This window comes from Nelumbo lutea, chromosome 1 (assembly GCF_056320005.1).
Source record: "Nelumbo lutea isolate HS-2025 chromosome 1, American lotus-T2T, whole genome shotgun sequence".
NCBI lineage: Eukaryota > Viridiplantae > Streptophyta > Magnoliopsida > Proteales > Nelumbonaceae > Nelumbo > Nelumbo lutea.
This window is the reverse complement of record NC_142684.1, coordinates 190121192-190141350: the sequence shown is the minus strand read 5'-3', so window position 1 is coordinate 190141350 and position 20159 is coordinate 190121192.

The window sequence follows — 20159 nt, the reverse complement described above, 5'->3', positions numbered from 1 at the left end:
TTAACAATAATTATAAGTTTCAAATGATTGTAAATACGTTATTTAAATATAAAAATCTATATTTATAATCATTTAATTGTAAATAACTATAATTAATATTACAATTAATAACTTTTGAAAATGATGGAATAAATAAAATGTGAGAAAACAGAAATGTGAGAAAACAAAATGTGTATACATCAATTTTCAAGTAACCAATATAAATGTTATGTGTGTACATCAATTTATATTAATATTTATTAGTATATAAATTTTAATAATTAATTATAGCATTTATTAATAAAATATCCATTAAGAAAAAAGAAAATTTACTTCAAAATAATAATGCATATAACAATAACAAACAAATGGGGGTGGTCTAGTGGTGACTTATGATTGTTCAAATCTTGCCATTTTTAAATTCTTATCTTTTCCATATCATAATTGAATCCATAGTTTTTATATTAACAAAACGAAATTAATGAGACAAAATCATTAATTAGCGAAATTAATAAGAGAATATCATTAATTAGTAGAATTAATAAGAGAATTCGAAATTTTGAACTTGGTGCAGGGTGTGCGCCACCATTGCAGGATTTGCTATGGGCTGGGCTTCGAGGTTTGTGCGAGCCCATTTATCGATAATCCCATTCCCCATTCCCCTAATACAACATGAGACGAGCAAGATCCCCTGTGGAATAGTATTTGTGAAGTAACTACAAACTACACGCTGTAAAGAATAAACTTGGTAACATACTATTAGAGTTCAATAGTGAATCTTCAAATAGCTTCAAAGCAAAAGTCGAACGAACCAAGACTGATAACTTTTAGGCCCATTCGCTTTTCGGTAAGGTACTTGCTCAGGTAAATGCAGTACGTATGTAAGTTTTTCCTGGGAAACATTTATCTTAGTAAATGCATTTATCCATTTTCTTTTATTTCTCATGTAAATAAGGCAATGACCATTTTAGCCATAAAAATCCATTATTAAAAGGGGCATTTTTGCCCCATTCAAGCATTGGCAATTTTCCCCTAGGTAGGAAAGTTATTTACCCACCTAGGAGATAGGTATCACTTACCACCTATGAAAATAAACTTTCTTTGGTCTTCACATAAATCTGAAAAAAGAACATGGGATTCTTGACCAACTTTCCCCCCTTTCCCCCCTCTCAAAATCTGAAAAAAGAACGCCCCCTTAGAGGTTTTTTTTTTTCTTTTGGTAGAAGGCTTAAATAAATATGAGTTTTCATAAATTGATTTAAATATCTCTGAGATTTTTAAAATAACCTTAAATATACCTTCTAACATTTTTTATCCTTCATTTTCTTTTAAATTTTTAAGAAGAAGGCTTATGCTTCAACAAGTGACTTAAATTTGTTAATTTAAAATAGGCGATTCAATCTAGTCTTTAGTGCATATAATTAAGTTCATTACATAGGAAAAGGAAGCTAATATTGACGGTTTCAATTCCACATTTTCCTACTTGGAGGTTTCACTTAATATGCTTTTAAACAAAGAGAAGAGCAAGTCCAAATTCCGGAAACAGAAGATACTAAAATGAGCGTCTTTATATAATTCTAGAACTTTATGTACCTTTTTTTTTGTCTAATTTTATATTTAAATATGGAGGATGGTTTGCCTCGTAAAGGTTCTGTTTTAGCATTCCCCTTAAAAAGTTTATTGTCTCCTTAAGAGAATGATCTACATGGTGTTTGGAAGCATGGGCGCTTTTTGGAACCAATTTTCAAGAAAAAATGCCCATGCTTCCAAGACCCGTTATTCGCAAAAAAACGCTTATGCCACATAGGCAATGAGCGACACTATGTTGTTTGGTAAGGTGATTTTCACCACCGTTTTTCATGTATGCGTTGACAGGTAAGCACCACATAGGATACCCATCTTACTACAACACTCATTGAGATTAAGACTAGAAGCATCAACATAAAGGATCTCTACATCACTGCGACCATCGGAGAGGGGAAGAGAATGTGAAGTTATACCTCGTGTTAAAAGGCATTAATGAGGGGTAATTTGAACCTCCAGTGACATTATGTCACATTGCACTTCCAAACTGTTGCAAAACACCTCGGTGCCATGTAGTCAGTGATGTGTCCTTACCAAGTCAGTCGGATCCATTTCATATTCACCTCAAACTCACCTCGGACACTTCGAGAGACTGTGAGCTCCTATCATCACCTCGGCAAGGGTTAAGGAGGGCATAGCCTCATGCAGCATACACAACTCGGTAGGAGCAAACCAAGGACTACGGTAGGAGGGCCAACCTCTTGCTGAGCACTCACCGACCTGACCGAGGTATGAGGTGGCGACTTATGTGATTTCGTGACCAACTCCCGCTACACATGCCCTATCATCTCTGATTCCTTTGGGATCACTTCGCCTGATCGATAGAACTGACTTCTGTGCTGCCCGCTTCAAAGACAATTGGATAATCCTTTATCACTATTCGCTAAAACCACCTCCGAGGGTGGCGGGCTGATAAGCCACATTCCCCCTGGAGATCTCGGACATGCTACATGAGACCCATGCCTATATAAAGGCACATCCTTCAACCATTGAATGTATACTCGATTGTGCACTCAATACACTCTTTGCATTCTATCTCTCTAGCTCTCTTTTACTTATCACTAACTTAAGCATCAGAATGCTCACCTCGTGTACTCTGACATTGTTCTCCTGCAGCTCAGCTTGCTGACTTCACCAGCCCGACGTCCGAGCTATCCTCTAGCAGGGAGCTATTAGATCGCACACCATCAGGCATAAAAGAGCAATATAGGATTTTAAAAGTTTTAAATGAGTTAACATGTGATGTTTTCACTAATGAAGGGCACTTTTAAGTCTGACAAGACCAGCCCACGAGATATATTTAAGTCTAGTTAAAAAACTCAATGTATGTTTAAGTCGGTTTATGAAAATTGAAGGTATGTATAAGTCTTCTGTGATTTATTTTTTTTAAATTGCGAGGTTTTAAGAAAGTGGGGGATGATTTATTTGGAGCGGGTTTAATGGATTTCAGTAGGGGTAGTCTCGCTAGTTTTCCTTTTTCAAGCTGAACTGATAACTTTTGATGAAGGTTTAAAGCTCACTTCAAGATTGAATTGTGTTAAATTGGTAGTTGAGAATGATTGCAAGTTGTTCATGGAGTGCATGATGAATTATGATCTCATTTTTCCAAAGGGTGGGTTATTTCTTCTAGTTGATGCTAAGTCACTTTTGTAATGATTTAGAGACATCTTTTGTTTTTGTTCCTAAATATTGTAATCGCTATGCTCAAGGTTTCAAAAACCAACCTAGAACTAGAACCGCTTTGGTCGTCAATTTTTGAGTCAGCAATTCAACCATCCGACTTAAATGAATGGACCATTCCAACTTAAAAAATAAAAGTAATAAAAATAAAAAATGGCTAAAAACCATTGTTCAGATCAATGGTTCAACTACTTGGGTCAATAGATCGTTAACTAAGTCAATAGTTTTTTACCAAGGACTGGGTTAAGGATGAAACAAAACCAATTGCTTAGATGGTACCTGGGCTGAACAATCCAACCATCTGAGTCAACAATAGTTCAAAAACACTAGCTATGCTCATGTGCTTGGCTGCTAGCTAGTTGTGGCATTGGGTCATTGGAGGAATTCATCAATGTCCCTATTCTTTGGTTATTTAGGATCTTAGATGATAATTTAGGTAATAGAAGCATTGTTGGAGCTTATTTTGTTTTGCTAGCACATGGTTCAGTTTTGTTTTTGTTTATTTGTGACTGTAATATGTACTCCTACCTAATGCAAAATTTGCACTCATTGTCAATGCAAAATTTACTTCACTTTTCCTATTATCTTAAGGATAAATCTCTTAAACTACCCCTACTATTCACAAAATTGACAAACTATCCCCTTACTGTTTAGATATTGTCTTGTGATACCCTTAAGTTTTTTGACAATTGTCTAACACCTCCCTTACCGTTAATTTTCCATCACACTCCATTCACATGTGATATGATGTGAGTGTTAATTATTTTAAAATTCCTAAAATACCCCTATTGTTCACCGCCGTTGTTGGAACACTGTCATCGGTGACAATTACAGTGATGATGGAACACTACGGCCACCTTGATGTCTCTAAAGAGGTGATGCGACCATTCTAACTAGGGCTGCTAAGCACGTCCACGATAACTCGGCTGAAAGAAAGCAAACCCATCTACTGCTCTGGGCTCTGCTCTTCTTAAGCAAAGGCTCCGGTGAAGACAAATCTAATGATGACACCGCCCATGAATCGTTGGAACTGTCGTAGCTGAAACAAGTCTCTCCGCCTTCGACCATAGCATCTTCCCACCCGATTTTGATTCCTCTTCATCTTCGCTGCCAACTGGTCCAAGAGGCACTTGGAACACGAATTCTTCTTCTGCAAATTTATGAGACTCCACCTTCAAATTGCAATTATGGCTTTCTTCCTCTCTAAATCTAACCTTTCTGACATCAGCAATAACACTTAGCACCAATACTTCGAGACTTAGAAGTATTGGTGTCAACCAATAGCCCTGGATGGGAACCACGTTGGAGTCAACCTCAACATCATGAACACCTCTGATACTCAGAAGGTCAGATTCTATAAGGACGAAGATGAATTCATTCCCATTGATATGTGGAATGGTGAGAAAATACGTGCTTGGATCGATTTCGATAGAACTGAATGACCACTCCCAAGATCAAGGTAGCAATTGCTCCTGCCAGCGTTTCTCGACCTTCTAGTACTCTGTTCAATTATTATGCCAATGAAATAGGTGGGTACATATCCAATGAGATGTTTGTTGGGTTCTCTACATCAAAGGACACTTTAGAAGCATAGATTCATTTAGACTCCCACCAACGACAAAGCAGATGCCTTTGGTTCAAGATACAAAAAAAGTAGGCCTCTCACCGCTCTTGTGTTTTAGACTTTTCAAGAGATTGCTTTTCCTTTTCTAACTTCGATTCAAGAAGGTTCTCTGTTCCTTCTCCATCTATCTAATTTATTCTCCTTTCTCTCATGTTCAAGAGAACATCGTAGCTTAGAACCCGAAAAGGCAGCATCATCACTAGTGGCAATTACAGTGACGATGAAACGCTGGCAGCCTCTCCCATGAAGAGAAATGAACTGGTCTACACAGTCAGTTGGGTTTTATTTTGAAATTTTGATGAATAGTGAAGGGAAAATTCGATATTTTATTTTTTATTTTTTTGTGTTAGTCTTTAACGGTGTATCAATTGTTAGAAAACTTAAGGTACTGTTTGCCAATTTCGTGGGCAGTAGGGATAATTTAAGAGATTTACCCTTATCTTAATCGTCATGTGAGGACTACACCATTCTATTTCTCATCTTACTCCAAACTACTAACCTTCAAGGTGCCTCCACTCTTCTTCATATAAAGTGAAGGTTGCTACCATTTTACTTCCTAGCTATTTCACTTCTTGGAAATAAAGCAAACTCATATATGAAATAAAAATAAAGCAAAATCTAGACTTACCTATTTACAATCCCATGTATTTATGCCCTTACAAATGAAAATTGCACTATATACAAATATAGCAGAGAGACAAAGAGATGAAAAGCTGAAATATTAAGATGGTATGGGCAAGGTTCAAAATTTCTTAACATATTAATCAGTATATTTTGTGTCTTGAAGGGGTCGACACAGGAAACGCTACAAAATCATTTGTATCATGTTTTTCCGTTATGCCGACCTAGTATTGTGACCATATCGGACTTGTATCAGGGTGTATCAAGACCGTGTTGTAACCGTATTGGGGTGTATCAGCCAGTATAGTACGATTTCCTATATGCAAAAAATGAATTAAAATTTTTTGAGAAAATTAGGCTTCTAACTCTCTTCAAAAGCCTTCTTTCTCTCCCAAACTCACCAAATCATCCCCACACATTTTTTTATTGTAAAATCTTAAAAAAAAAAACAAAAATGACCTCCAAAACTCAAGACTTTTTATTTTTTTTCAACTTTTTGCAAAAATTGAAATAGATGTATTTATTTGATAGTATGTTACAAAGTTCTATATATTTTGTGCTTTAAATATGTATTTAATTTTTTAAGAAAGTTTAGAAAAAATAAAAATTAGCAAAAGAATTAAAATTTTATATTTTCGGTGTAATTTTCCCATGAAGAATAATTGTGCCATAGGTCTATGAGTGATTTACCATATCCATAGACCTATTGAAATTTCTAAATAATTCATTTTTTATTTTTTTGTAGATTTTTGAATAAAATTATTTATTTGTTTTCAATTTTAGTAATAAAAAATATTTACTTTTTTGTAAAACTAAAAATATTTATTTTTAAACTTTTTGTAATTTTAAAATAATTTTTCCAATTTTTAATTCATATATCTATTGAAATTTATTGTAAAATATATTTTTTATTTTTTTGTAGTATTTATTTATTTTTCTAATTTTTTGTGCGATCTAACCATAATATTTACCTTCTTGTAAATCTATGGATGATCTATCACATCCATAAAATTATTTTCTGTTACATTTTATTTCTTAATTTTTGTTACAATTTTTGTAATATAAATAAAACAATTGTTTGAAAAAGAAATAAATAATTGTTTAAAAAATTATAGAAAATATTTCATTAAATAATTATTAAGCTTATATTTTGTAGTTATAACCTTGTTAGAGAAGACCCTTATGTTATTGATGTATAACTCGTTTAGGTCCTATATTTAATGTTATTGATGTATGGTTATGATTTATTGGAGTATCTACAATGTTTTCATGCATTTCCATGTGTATCTTAATTTTTAATCCCTATCCATGTCATAAGGAAATGTATGAGCAAGCCTAATTCAGAATTCTAAATTCCAATCCAACCATAGCAGAATCTAGAAACACATACAACTGCACTTTTTGAAAAGTTGGGACACATTCCCACACCATGTAGGAATTATTATCTTGACTGACTTGGTGTTAGGCCAATATTGCTTCAATGTTAGTCTCCCATTTTTCTTTGAAAAGACAAAGACTAAATTTCCCTTATTACAAAATATGACCCATTTAAAGAAGAACATGTTTGAAAAAAATGCAATCTCAACCTAATATATGTTTACCAAGTTGGCACATATAGCCCATATATGCCAAATGACCATTAAGGAGATGGTGTATACACAATAACCAATACTATTAAATTACCATCCTCAATTAATTGTTATAAAACAATAATATACATTTGTGATAGTTTTTGCATGTTCTCAAATTTGAAATTAACCCCTTAATCCCATCTTCATAAAATTTTACTAAGTTGACACATATAAGTTCATATTTTCCAAATGGCCATTAAGGAGATGGTGCGCACATATTATCACAATGAGGATGGCCATGTTCTTCCCAATGAGCTTAGCCAACACCCTAAACCCATCTTGATAAAATTTTACCAAGCTAGCAATTAGGGTATATAATAGCTGATAACTCTATATTTTAATGCCTTAAGAGCATCATTTTAGGGGTATTTTAGACCTTAGACTGACTAATCTATACCCTTTTTCCAATTAAATTCAATGTTGTGACCTCTAAGGGTTTCTGTGCAAATTCTAGTTAAAAATTGGAAAATTTACAGATTTTTCTGCAGATTTTAGGAAGCTGGTGAAAGTTCTAGTTGAGAGAGGGGGTGTTTCTGTGACAAACTGAGCATAGGAGGGCGCCTCCTATATGCTAAACCCAGAAAGGCACCCCTCCTATTGTATCAGCATACTCCATTCTCCTTAGCAAACCTTAGGGCACCTCCCCACTCATTCTTTTCACCTCTAACAAACCCTAGCCGCCCCTAACTGCTAAATCTTCACCTTCCACTCCTCCTTAACATCTAATTTCAACCATCCAAGCCTTAGCAACCTCTCATACCCTTAGATCTTCACCTTGCAATTTCCACCCTCCATTCTAGGGCACCACCCACTCCTTTTAATATCTACCTTTCAGCCCTAGGCGCCCAAAACTCCACCATTCAATCCTATGAGCTTAAATCCCAACCCTCCATACTTATAGGCGCCCTCTCCTTTTCACTCTAGCCGTAGGATCCCTCTAGTTTAATTCTAACCCTCTATTCCTAAACCCTAGGGGCACCCATTTTTTTGCATAAACCTCCTAGCCCCCCATCTCTTTCTCTCTAATCCCAGTTTTGTCCACCTTCTCTATAAAAAGGACCCCAAGGGCCTTGGAGAAGGGGTTGGTTAGCCCAGTTCAAGGCCAAGGCTTCTTGAGGGGTTCAATGGTTACAGGAAGGAGGACACCCATTTCTTATCAGGAGGGGTTCCTACAAGCAGTTCGTCCAACCTGCAACTGCCGCCACTAGAGCTGATCCACCATTTTTATTTTGTTTTATTTTCTTTCTTTTTGTTATTCAGTTTTTCTAGCAATTTAATTTCAATAATTTTTTATTTTAGTTTGATTTAATTTATATTTTTCTTTGTCTTTTGCAGATCTGGATTTACCCAATTCAAGGCTAAGGTGTCTCAAGGGGTTCGAGGGCTGAACAGAGGAGGAACAACTTGCAGTTTGTCTTCCTGGAAAGCTATCTGCACTGGATCCAAAATTTAGCATATTTTTATTTATTTTCTTGTTTTAATTTCTTGTATTTTTCACTTCTGAATATTTAATTTTAGCTTTAATAAATTTTATTTTCTTATTTTTCTACAAATCCCAAATTTGTTTTCTTTTTCTTATTTATCCAGAACAAAATAATAATTTTTAACATTGCTTCCCCGAGGATTGGACCCATTTCTCATCACTAGACTACATTCTTTATTTAGTTTTGAGGATGGGAGAAATATAAATTATTTAACTAGTGTCCCAGGTGTTTGACGATGCATCCCAGGTGCACCAAGTTTTTGGCGTCATTAACGTGGAAGCAACAGATTAAAATTTTTTATTTCTTTGTTTCATATCCATTTATATTATTTTTTTTTTATTTTGTTAGTTTTCTGATATTTGGAAATAAAACTTTCATAATTCTTCATTGTTTTCACAAGACGTAGCAGCCGAAGGCGGGGTGTCGGAGCACTACCGAACTGTGCACAAAAAAAAAAAAAGAAAAATATCGGGTAGTGATTCAAGTGTGATCGTCCCAACTTATTTCTAAATTTTCTTTTTATTTTCAAATTTATCTTAGTAGATTATTGTTTTCGAATCTTTGGTTATTTACTTTTATTTTTATTTCTTAATAGATTCGACTATATTTTTTTAGGATTATTTTTTTCTTTTGTTTCGTCTTTAGATCTAATTAGTTTTTTAATTGAGTAATTAATTGTTAATTAGGAAATTATTCAAAAGTTCAAATTTGAGTTTAAATTTTAAAATTTGAATTAAAAAATAATATTTTAATTTTTTTTCCATTTGCATTCCAACATTTAGGGTTTAATATGTTCTAGAGCATGTATCATATAGGATTATTTAATTGCTGAAATCATCTTGTTAGTTGTTAATGTGCTAGGGTTTTTCACTTTTTTCTTAATTGCTCTCTTTGCTGAATTAATTTGTTTTATTATTTTATTGTTGAATTGCATATTAGAGATAACTGTTCATGCATTGTAATTAGTAGCATTTATTTTATTTATTGTGTTTTTTCGTTAATCCATTTAAGGGCAATCCAATTTAAATAAGATAAGGTGGGGATTTCATCACCCTTCCTTAGCCCAAAAACCACCACTCTTTCATGTATGGTTCACCCTTAACCTTAATTTAAAATTTGGATAGCAAGATCCTTTAGGAGGCTCCACACATTTGGTTCAAAAGTGTGTTGAATTTTAGGGAAACTTGTAATTACTTTCCATAACCAGTGGTTGGTGTCTAAGGAAAGACGTTAACCGGCTAAGCCTAAGCGGGTTTTGTGGTTACTTAATTATGTCCTTGCGAGAGCAAGGGGAGCCTCCCACATCCCCACCTCTTACCTGGCTGACCAAAGGAAGTGGTGTAATTCCAAGTGAACCTAAGAGGATTCACATTGGTCGAAACACTAGTTTAGGAAACCTTAGGTCAGCCCCTAGGCCGTGTGTGAAATGCTTGCATTTTTTTAAATTTTTAAATTTCAAATTTGAATTTAAATTTCAAATTTCAAATTTCAAATAAAAAAAAAAGAGAAAATAAAAAATTTTAAAAATTCAAATTTGAGTTTAAATTTCAAAATCTAAATTTGAAATTAAAATTAAAAATTTAAATTTCAAATTTCAAAATAGAAGAAAAAGGGACTTCTGAGTTGTATGTTGGAAAGGAGATCTCTGAGGAGAGAAATAGTAGAACCCATCCCTGAGATTGAGAGATACCTCCATCACCAGCAATGCAACCAAATGGCCGGGATCAATGATGAACAACCCAGAAAGCTGAAGGAGTATTTCACTCCGACCCAATATAACCCTTCATCCTGCATACAGTTGTCGGATACCCAAGACTTGCAGTATGAGATTAAATCAAGCACAATTCAGATGCTCCCCTCTTTCTATGGGAACTCAAGTGAGGACCCATACAAACACATAGATGAGTTTCTAGAAATTTGTTCCACTGTAAGGATCCAAAACTTTAATGACAATGCCCTTAGATTAATTATTTTCCCCTTCTCCTTGAAAGACAAGGCCAAGCACTGGTTGGGAACTATAGGGAGACCTATTATAACTTGAACAGAAATGTAGCAAGAATTCCTTAGAAAGTTCTACCCTATAGAACGAACCAACACCATGAGAAGAGTCATCACTGGATTCACCCAAACACCAGGTGAACAAATTCACGAGTCTTGGGAGAGAATGAAAGAGTTGTTGAGAAAGTGCCCACACCCTGGCTTGTTCAAGTGGCAAATCATCCAAGGCTTTTATGAAGGTTTGATTGGTTAATACAAGCAAATGGTAGATGCATCCTGCGGGGGGGGAGGGGGCATTTATGAGTAAAAGTGAGGATGAAGTGTATGCTCTTTTCGAAACATTGAGTGAAAATTCCATCAACAATGCATCATTAAATTCCTATGAGTGGTCGGTGGGACCCTCAAAGAGGGCAGGGCTGTACGAAGTCAAGAATAGTATAGAGCCCAAGACAAGAATGGACCTGAATGCAATCTCTAGAAAATTGGACAAGGTAGATCTTCTAGCCCAAAAGCTTGATCAATTCTTCACCTATAACCAACAACCAGGCCCATCTACACCTTATCCTGAAGTTTGTTCCATTAATGCCAGCCTGACCCACCAAGTTGATGATTGTCCAATGGTGGCCCAGTTTCTATCATTTATCCAAGAATAGGTTCAGGCCGCCCATAGTTTCTCGAGGCCCAATAATGACCCATTTTCAAATACTTACAACCCTGGGTGGAGAAATCACCCTAACTTTTCTTGGAGGACACATCAACCTAACACATGGTCCCAGCAGTACCATCCATCTAACTCCATGGCCCAGCAATTTCAGAGGCCACAAGTGTAGAGCCATAACCTCCTTAGACCAATACAGTTGATGACAAATTCATTCAGCTTCAGCAGCTGATTCTAACTCAACAGTAGTCCATCGCTAGATTAGAGAGCCAAATAGGACAGCGAGCCGAAGCCAATGCAAGGAGAGAAGTTGGACAACTACCGAGTTAACCGGTTGCAAATCTTAGAAATCAACCACTGGGTTTTCCTCCGTAGCAGGTTCAACCACCTCCTAAGAACCCTCAGTTTGAAAATGCCAAGACTATTACGACCTAAAGGAGTGGGAGGATTTTAAAGGACCTGTATGAGAAAAAGAAAATTGAAAACATCAATAAAGTAGAAACGGAGCAAGAAGACCATAAGTTGAGGGGAGGGGGAGAAAAAGGAAAGGAATATTGAGAAGAAGAACCTATAGTGAACCGACCTATAGTCCCTTTCCAACCACACTCATAGTCAGGCCGTTGCGAAAGACAAAAGAGACTCACAATGAGGAGATCATGGAGTTATTCAAGTAAGTCCATATTAACATCCCTCACCTCGACGCGATCCAACATATACCAGCCTATGCCAAGTTCTTGAAAGAGCTGTATACTCAAAAGAAGGAGCCATGATCAGCCCCACAAAAAGTGATGCTCTCGGTAGATGTTAGTGCGGTTCTCCTAAACCAACTCCCCCGGAAATTGAAAGACCATGGTGCTCCTCTAATAAGTTGTGTCATCTTTGGAATCATTTTTTTATCAGGCCATATTGGATCTTGGGGCCAGTGTAAATCTGCTCTCCTCTATTATTTATGAAAGGTTTAGGATCGGTGAATTAAAACCTACCCAATAATTCTGCAACTCGTTGATCGGTCAGTCAAGACTCCTCGAGGTGTTATTGCAGACGTAATTGTCAAAGTAAAGGATTGTTACTTCCTAGTGGATTTTATCGTCATAGACATGACCCCAACCAAGGAACTGAACCTTAACCCGATAATCTTAGGATGTCTGTTTCTAGCAATTGCCAATGCAAAAATCAACTTTAAATCGAGAGAAATGGATATTTCATTTGGGGAGCAGAAAGTCTGATTAAATGTATTTAGTGCTACTAAGTATCCAAACTTAGGGGAAGATATGTTCAAGGTATAAGTAGTGGACGACCTTGTAGATGCCCTGTCTACCCTTTGGTTTGCCCAATCTAAACCTTATCTATGTAAACAAGAAAACGAGTCTGGAAGTGTAGATGTGAGAAATGAGTGATTCTGTCAGCCTGAAGACGTTAAACTTAGCGTTGGTTGGGAGGCAACCCAATGAAGTTTTATTTTAGTTGTCTTGTTAGAGTTTGTCTTTTCTTTTGAATAAGTTTCAGAATTTAGTTGGCAAATCTTGGACCCCTATTGAATCCTTACCTCTTGATTGTTCCCTTTAGCCCAAGTCCCTTTTGCATCATTTTAGTCATGCCATTGGGGACAATGGCATTTAAGTTAGGGGTGAGGAAAGAAATTTTTTTTTGAAAATTTGAGAGAAAACTTTTTTTAAAAATTGAGAAGCTAAGCCTTTAAATATGTAGAATTAAAATTTTCACTAAAAAATTTAAAATTTTTTCCATTAAATTGAATTTTGTAGAGATTGGTATCAAGTGACAGGAGTTAAATTGGTCTTGTTTGAATGTTGTCGAAACCGTTTAGAAATTAAAAATATTCCCAAGTTTGCCCCTGTAAAGATAAAAAGAGAAAGATTGAGAAATCAGACGAAAAATTTTTCAAATTAAGTGAGATAGTGGACTACCCCAAACAGTGTTGAATTTTACACACTGCAAAAAGAGAGAGAGAGAGAGAGAGAGAGAGAAAGAGAGAGAGAGAGGGAGAGAGAGAGAGAGAGAGTGAATAAAAGGTTAATGGACACCCTAGACTTAATAATTGGGTCTCTTCACCTAAGTTAAGTGTTGAGATTCACATCAAACAGGAAAGGGAATGCCAAAGACACTTACCTAACACTTAGTAACCAGGTCTCTTCACCTAAGTCAAGTGTCGAGATTCACGTCAAATGGTGGAAGGTAGCAATAAAAATGTGGGTGCATATCAAGTTCAGGGGTAGAAATCCACTGTCAGAAATGGTAAGAAGAATACCTGTCTGATTTTAAAAATCAATCTCAACTTATCGAGACAGTCTGCAAATGGAAGGGTATATAAGATTTTAAGCCAAGTTTCTGTAATGTCCAAAGCAAGACAGTTTCTACCCCTTAAACCCAATACTAATCTATATAAAGTTTGAGAATTCTGGAATCAGGATACTTGGCTAATTTTGTCAAGGATGACCTTGTAAGGGGAATGATCTCTTTACTCAGTGTAATTTTAAGGCTACATTACTAAGGGACTAGCAATGGTTAAGTTGGGGGTGTGAAAACTCTGTATTTTTATGTCTTAAGGGCATCATTTTAGGGGTATTTTAGAACTTAGACTGACTAATTTGTACCATTTTTCTGATTAAATTCAATGTTGTGACCTCTGAGGGCCCCTTTGCAAATTTTGGGTAAAAACTGGAAAACTTACAGAGTTTTCTACATATTTTGGGAAGCTAATGAGAATTCTAGCTGAGAGAGTGGGTGTTTCTATGAAAGACTGAGCACAGGAGGGCGCCTCCTATCTACTAAACCCAGAAAGGCAGCCCTCCTATTGTATCAACATATTCCCCTCTCCTTAGCAAACCCTAGGGTGCCTCCACACTCATTCTTTTCACCTCTAACAAACCCTATCTGCCCATAACTACTAAATCTTCACCTTCCACTCCTCCCTAACATCTAATCCCAACCATCCAAGCCTTAGCAACCTCTCATACCCTTAGATCTTCACCTTGCAATTTCCACCCTCCATTCTAGGGCGCCACCCACTCCTTTTAAAATCTACCTTTCAGCCCTAGGTGCCCAAATCTCCACCATTCAATCCTATGAGCTTAAATCCCAACCCTCCATACTTATAGGCGCCATCTCCTTTTCACTATAGCAGTAGGATCCCTCTAGTTTAATTCTAACCCTCCATTCCTAAACCCTAGGGGCACCCATTTTTTTGCATAAACCTCCTAGCCGCCCATCTCTTTCTCTCTAATCCCAGTTTTTGTCCACCCTTCTCTATAAAAAGGACCCCAAGGGCCCTGGAGAAGGGGTTGGTTAGCGCAATTCACAAGGCCAAGGCTTCTTGAGGGGTTCAAGGGTTACAGGAAGGATGACACCTAGTTCTTGTTAGGAGGGGTTCCTGCAAGTAGTTCGTCCAACCTACAACTACCACCACTAGAGCTGATCCATCATTTTTATTTTATTTTACTTTCTTTCTTTCTGTTATTCAGTTTTTCTAGCAATCTAACTTATGTAATTTTCGATTTTAGTTTGATTTAATTTATATTTTTCTTTGTTTTTTGCATATATGAATTTGCCCAGTTCAAGGCTAAGGTGTCTTAAGGGGTTCGAGGGCTGAACGGAGGAGGAAAGGCTTGCAGTTTGTCTTCCCGGAAAGCTACCACCATTGGATCCGAATTTTAGCATATTTTTATTTATTTTCTTGTTAATTTCAATTTTATTTAATTTCTTGTCTTTTTCAATTCTGAATATTTAATTTCAGCTTTAATAAATTTTATTTTCTTATTTTTCTACAAATCCCAAATATGTTTTCTTTTTCTTATTTGTTCATAACAAAATAATAATTTTTAACCTTGCTTCCCTATGGATTCGACCCATTCCTCATCACTAATCTACGTTCTTTATTTAGTTTTGAGGATTGGAAAAATATAAATTATTAAACCGGCATCCCGGGTGCACCAAGTTTTTTGCATCATTAACATGGAAGTAATAGATTGAAAAATTTTATTTCTTTGTTTCGGATCCATTTACATTATTTTTTTATTTTGTTAGTTTTCTAATCTTTGGAAATAAAATTCTCATAATTTTTATTTCGTTAGTTTTCTGATCTTGGGCCCGAGCCCAGCCCGATGACCGAAAATTCATACCTAGCCCGTGTAAAATTTTGGGTTGGGCCCGCCTAAGTTACACCCCTAGTTTGAAATAGCTTATGAGCTCAAACACAAGAGGGAGAGAATGCAATGATTGGAAAAAGAGGGAGGAAGAGAGTGGAAAAGAGGGAGAGAGATTCAAATAAGTCATGTTTTGTAACAAGGGAATTTTAGTCTTTGTCTTTTAAAGGGAAAATGGGGTTTTGAAAAGTTTTATTTTCAAGAATTCAAAATTCTTAATGGTCATTTGGCATATATGGGCTCTATGTGCCAACATGGTAAACATTTACCCAGGATGAGATTTCATTTTCTTCAAATGAGTTATTTTTTGTAATAAGGGCACTTTAGTCTTTGTCTTTTCAAAGAAAAATGGGAGACTGATATTGAAGCAATGTTGGTTTGACACAAAATTAGTCAAGACAATAATTCCTATGTGGTGTAGGAATCTGTCCTAACTTTTCAAAAAGTGGAATTATGTATGTTTTTGGATTCTGCTATAGCTGAGCTGGAATTTAGAATTCTGAACTGGGCCTATCCGTACTTTTCCTATTTTTTTCATGAAAATCACTAAAGGACATGATTTTTATGTATATATAACTCATTTAGGCCCTATGTTTAATGCTATAGATGTATATTTATGATTTATTGTATCTACAATGTTTTCATTCATTTCCATGTGTATCTTAAATTTTAGTTCGTATCCATGCGTATCCAAGGCGTATCCTGATATGTCTCTTAAATTTATCTTCTGATACAATTATCATTTTCAATACTTCGAACCTTGGGTATGGGTGGACATGAGGTTAAGATATCCAAATTATCTAAAAAAAATGAACAAAAAAATAATTGTATGAAACCAAGGCAAATATGACCACTAGATATTAACATATTGAGTTCTTTTTTTTTTTTTTTTTCTATATGAGCCTGACTCATTAATTTAAGTAAGGGTCTATTCATTTGTATTGAAGTATGACATATGAAAATGTAATAATTACTTTAAGAGATGCATTGGAGTTTGATGAACTTTTCTTGGTATTAAAATATGATTGTAGAGAATATTGTTCTGAAATTTGAATGTTGAGTTCTAAAAATGGCAATTAACCATTTTACTTTAGATATGTGAAAGCTTGTTTAACTATTTAATAAACTAATTAATGATTAATTAAATGATTATAAAATAAATAAATTGATAAAAATATAAATAACTATTTTAATCAATAAATAACTAGTATTTATTACTTGGTAATAAATAAATAGATAGGTATTTAAAAAATAAATAATTGATTAAAAAAATAATAATGAAATAGGTAAATCAAGCATAATAAAAAATCAATAATAATAAACCCATAAGCTCATAATACTAACATATTTCAATTCATGTACTTGGAAGATGGAGGCAGGGACTTGGAGAGACAATGTAAATAATGTATATCCTAGCTTTTGCTTTAGAGGCACCTGAAGGAGATAGGAGGAGACAAAAAGCCATTTTCTCCTATCGTCGGGGAGGTGGCATTTACCAACATTTTTGCTAGCTACCGTTCTCACCTCACCCATGTACATGGTGATAGACAAGATATTAAAGAGGAAGAAGAAAAATAGTGGAGATGATAACTTGTGTTCCACTAGGATAAGCCTTTGGATTTGTTCTTTTAAAGCCCAAATAAGGTTCAAAGTATCGTTACGTATTGGCCAATACGTATCGTTCTGGGACCCTTCCGATACGCCCCTATAATAGGTGTATCTGAAAGAATGATAGGATCCATCTAATGGACGCCAAGAAGGGTGCAGAATGGGGGGCAAATTTCAAAAAAATTTCCTACCTTCTTCCAACTAGGAATCATATTCCTTAAATTTAGAATACATTATTCATGGATCCTACTTGAACCATAAATAAACCAGATCTGAACCAAAAGGAAATAGGGAGGATTATACCTGATCCGGAGAAATAATATCTCCCAAAGTTGGTGTTCACGCCCAAAGAAGAAATCAAGATCTGCTCCTGCTGAAGATGACACAGTTGTGGATGGAACGGAACCAGTAGGGTGCGTCCTACACACTGGATTCTTCACAAGAACCCTCTGAAAATCTTGAACACAGAATCCTTTTGTCTTTCTTGCAAGACTATTGTCAAGAACTTATTTCTTGACTTCCTGTTGCTGCAAAGATCCAATCTTCCAACAGTGAGTGGCGGCGGCTGAAGGAGGAGAAGTCCAGGGACGAAGAGGGCAAAACTGTCTCTCCTCTCTGGAGTCTGTGAGAGATCAAACCTCAGATTGCAGGATGTGTTTCTTGCTTACTCAAACCCCTAGTTCGAAATCTGATATTTCTGCTAGGGTTTTCTCCTCTTTCTTCTTGATTAAGAAACCTCCCAATATTTTGGGAGTTATCCCAATCCAAATCAGTATTTGGATAGGGGTTAATCTTAATCCTATCTGCGGATTAAGTTAGTTAACTCCTGATCTTATCAGGAGGTTACCAGATTCAAATCTAATTTGAATTTGGTCTCTTAGAGGGATAAGGTTAAAGACCCAATCCTTTTACTAACATTAATCTCAGATTCGCCCCATGAACTGGTGATCATATCAGCCCAGTTCGAAATGGGCTTTTGGCCCATTAAGTGTTCAGTGTTTAACCAGTTTCCAATCTGCTACCCAGTTGGGCTTCTTTGTATGGCATGAGACCCAAGCATTGATCTGCACACCAGCCACATGGGTTCGGCCCAGCCTTTATTACAAGGCCCAGCCGAATTCACTGATAGACTCAGTGACCCCCTTGAGCCCATAACATGGACCCTATGGGCCCAACACTTACGTTAAGTGGTCCTTGGGCCAAGCCATCTTATAAAAACCCAGGGACTGGGGTAGGTGCAAGATTAGCCCATCAGGTATTATCCTAAATGGTCTTACACTTAACCTCTCGGCCCTTAATGATCAAGCACTGCCCGACAAGAGAAGACCTCTCCCTCGGCTGCAAGGAACAGTGCCGCACTCTCCACTCACATGGATCTCGGGAATTAAAACCTTTTGCAAATCTTTTGAAACCTTACATATACATGTATATATATATATATATATTAATTTTGCAAAACAAAATTCTAATGATTGAAATCAACTACCGGCAATTTGGTTTCCATCATAGAGAGTGCATTCCTGATCATTACCATTGTCCGACAAAGGGGCTGATCCTGTCACTATGACCACTCACTCAGATGAATTCTCAGACTGCCCCAACATGTCCAGGTTTTGACCCCCACTAAGGATCTCACTGATTGACACATCAAAGACATCCCGATCTGACACCTAGTGATGTGTCATAATCGAGTCTAGGGGTCAGGTGTAACTTTCCAGTTTTGCCAATCTGTCTCCAAGGTCTAGGGCAATACTGAAAATCTGGTCTGGTTCAAGGGTTCAAGCAATCCCATACTGCACGTGCCTTGGGTCTCACCCTAATGGCCGAAACAAGCCATCCCAACACTTGGTGGCACATCAGTATCAGCCTTGGCAGGATAAATCTACCCAAACTTATCCAATGGCTGTGAACATTTAAAGCTAACACAAGTTTCTATAAGTGTCCAGTTTTAGGGTCTTACACAGAATTACACCAAACAACATGAATCAAACATGCACTTTAATTTATTTCAACTAAATAATAAAAGTACATCAAATCCAATTGAAGCTAAGGGCATACAAGACTGTCTAACAGTATCGGGGATCTAACCAGTTCAGGGGATGGAGGGGTCCTAGACCGACTCCCCTGAACCATCTTTGTAAAAAAATAAAAAATATAAAAAAGTAAAAAAGTATTGAAATGCCCGATACGCCCCTACCGGCATATCAGGGGTATCAATATTTTAAACCTTGAGCCCAAAGGCATTGTGCAACTATGCATTTAGGGCCCAAATGAAGCAACTATAACAAAGATAGAAAAACAAAGCTCACATACCAAGTTGCTAAAGCAAGAAAGCACTGGGAGAAAATAACACATGAACCCTCTACAAACGACATTGACATTATGAAAAATGCCAAAAAGGAGGAGTGTTGTCCTCCATTGGAGAGCGGATCTCTTAGAGTGATGCTCCCATAAACTGAAGAAAAAACTCTAAATGTAACTTTAACAGATTTCAAAGAGATGCATATTTCCACTAAAAAACATGAAAACCAAGATGAGCTAAATATGGTACAAGATGAGCCTCGACCAGCTCTAAGGAACATGTGAAAATCTACTCTCACCCACCATATTTGCAAAGGCAACCCAAAACCACATGTTGATCCCACCCATAGCTATCAACAAAGAAACCATTGGGCATTATGAGAGAGTGGATTTACCATACATAATTTCATTCAAAGCACTTTTCCCCCATCACTAATGGTTAAAAGATAAACATCGTTCTCCTAAAATGATGGAGCCACCCACTCCATCTCAATTTTCATTGAAAATCACAAGTGAACAATAGGTTGTGACTCCTTGACATCAAATGAACCACATTCCCTACAATGGCTGGAAATTTTGGTAGGTCTCCACCAACAAGCAGATCACCATCCATCCTTTTGGGACACAATAAAGCTTTGCCACAAGAGAAAAAGTAGTAGCAATGTTGCATAATTCCTAATAGCAAGAATTCCCATTGATCATCACATTAAGGATTTGTTTGTGCACCAAGATCTTTAAAAAATGCAATACTCAGCCTATAAATTTCATAAATGGCACTAAAAAAAATCCCCGAGATTTGTCAACTGGTTAATGGAGAAATCCGATCATTAA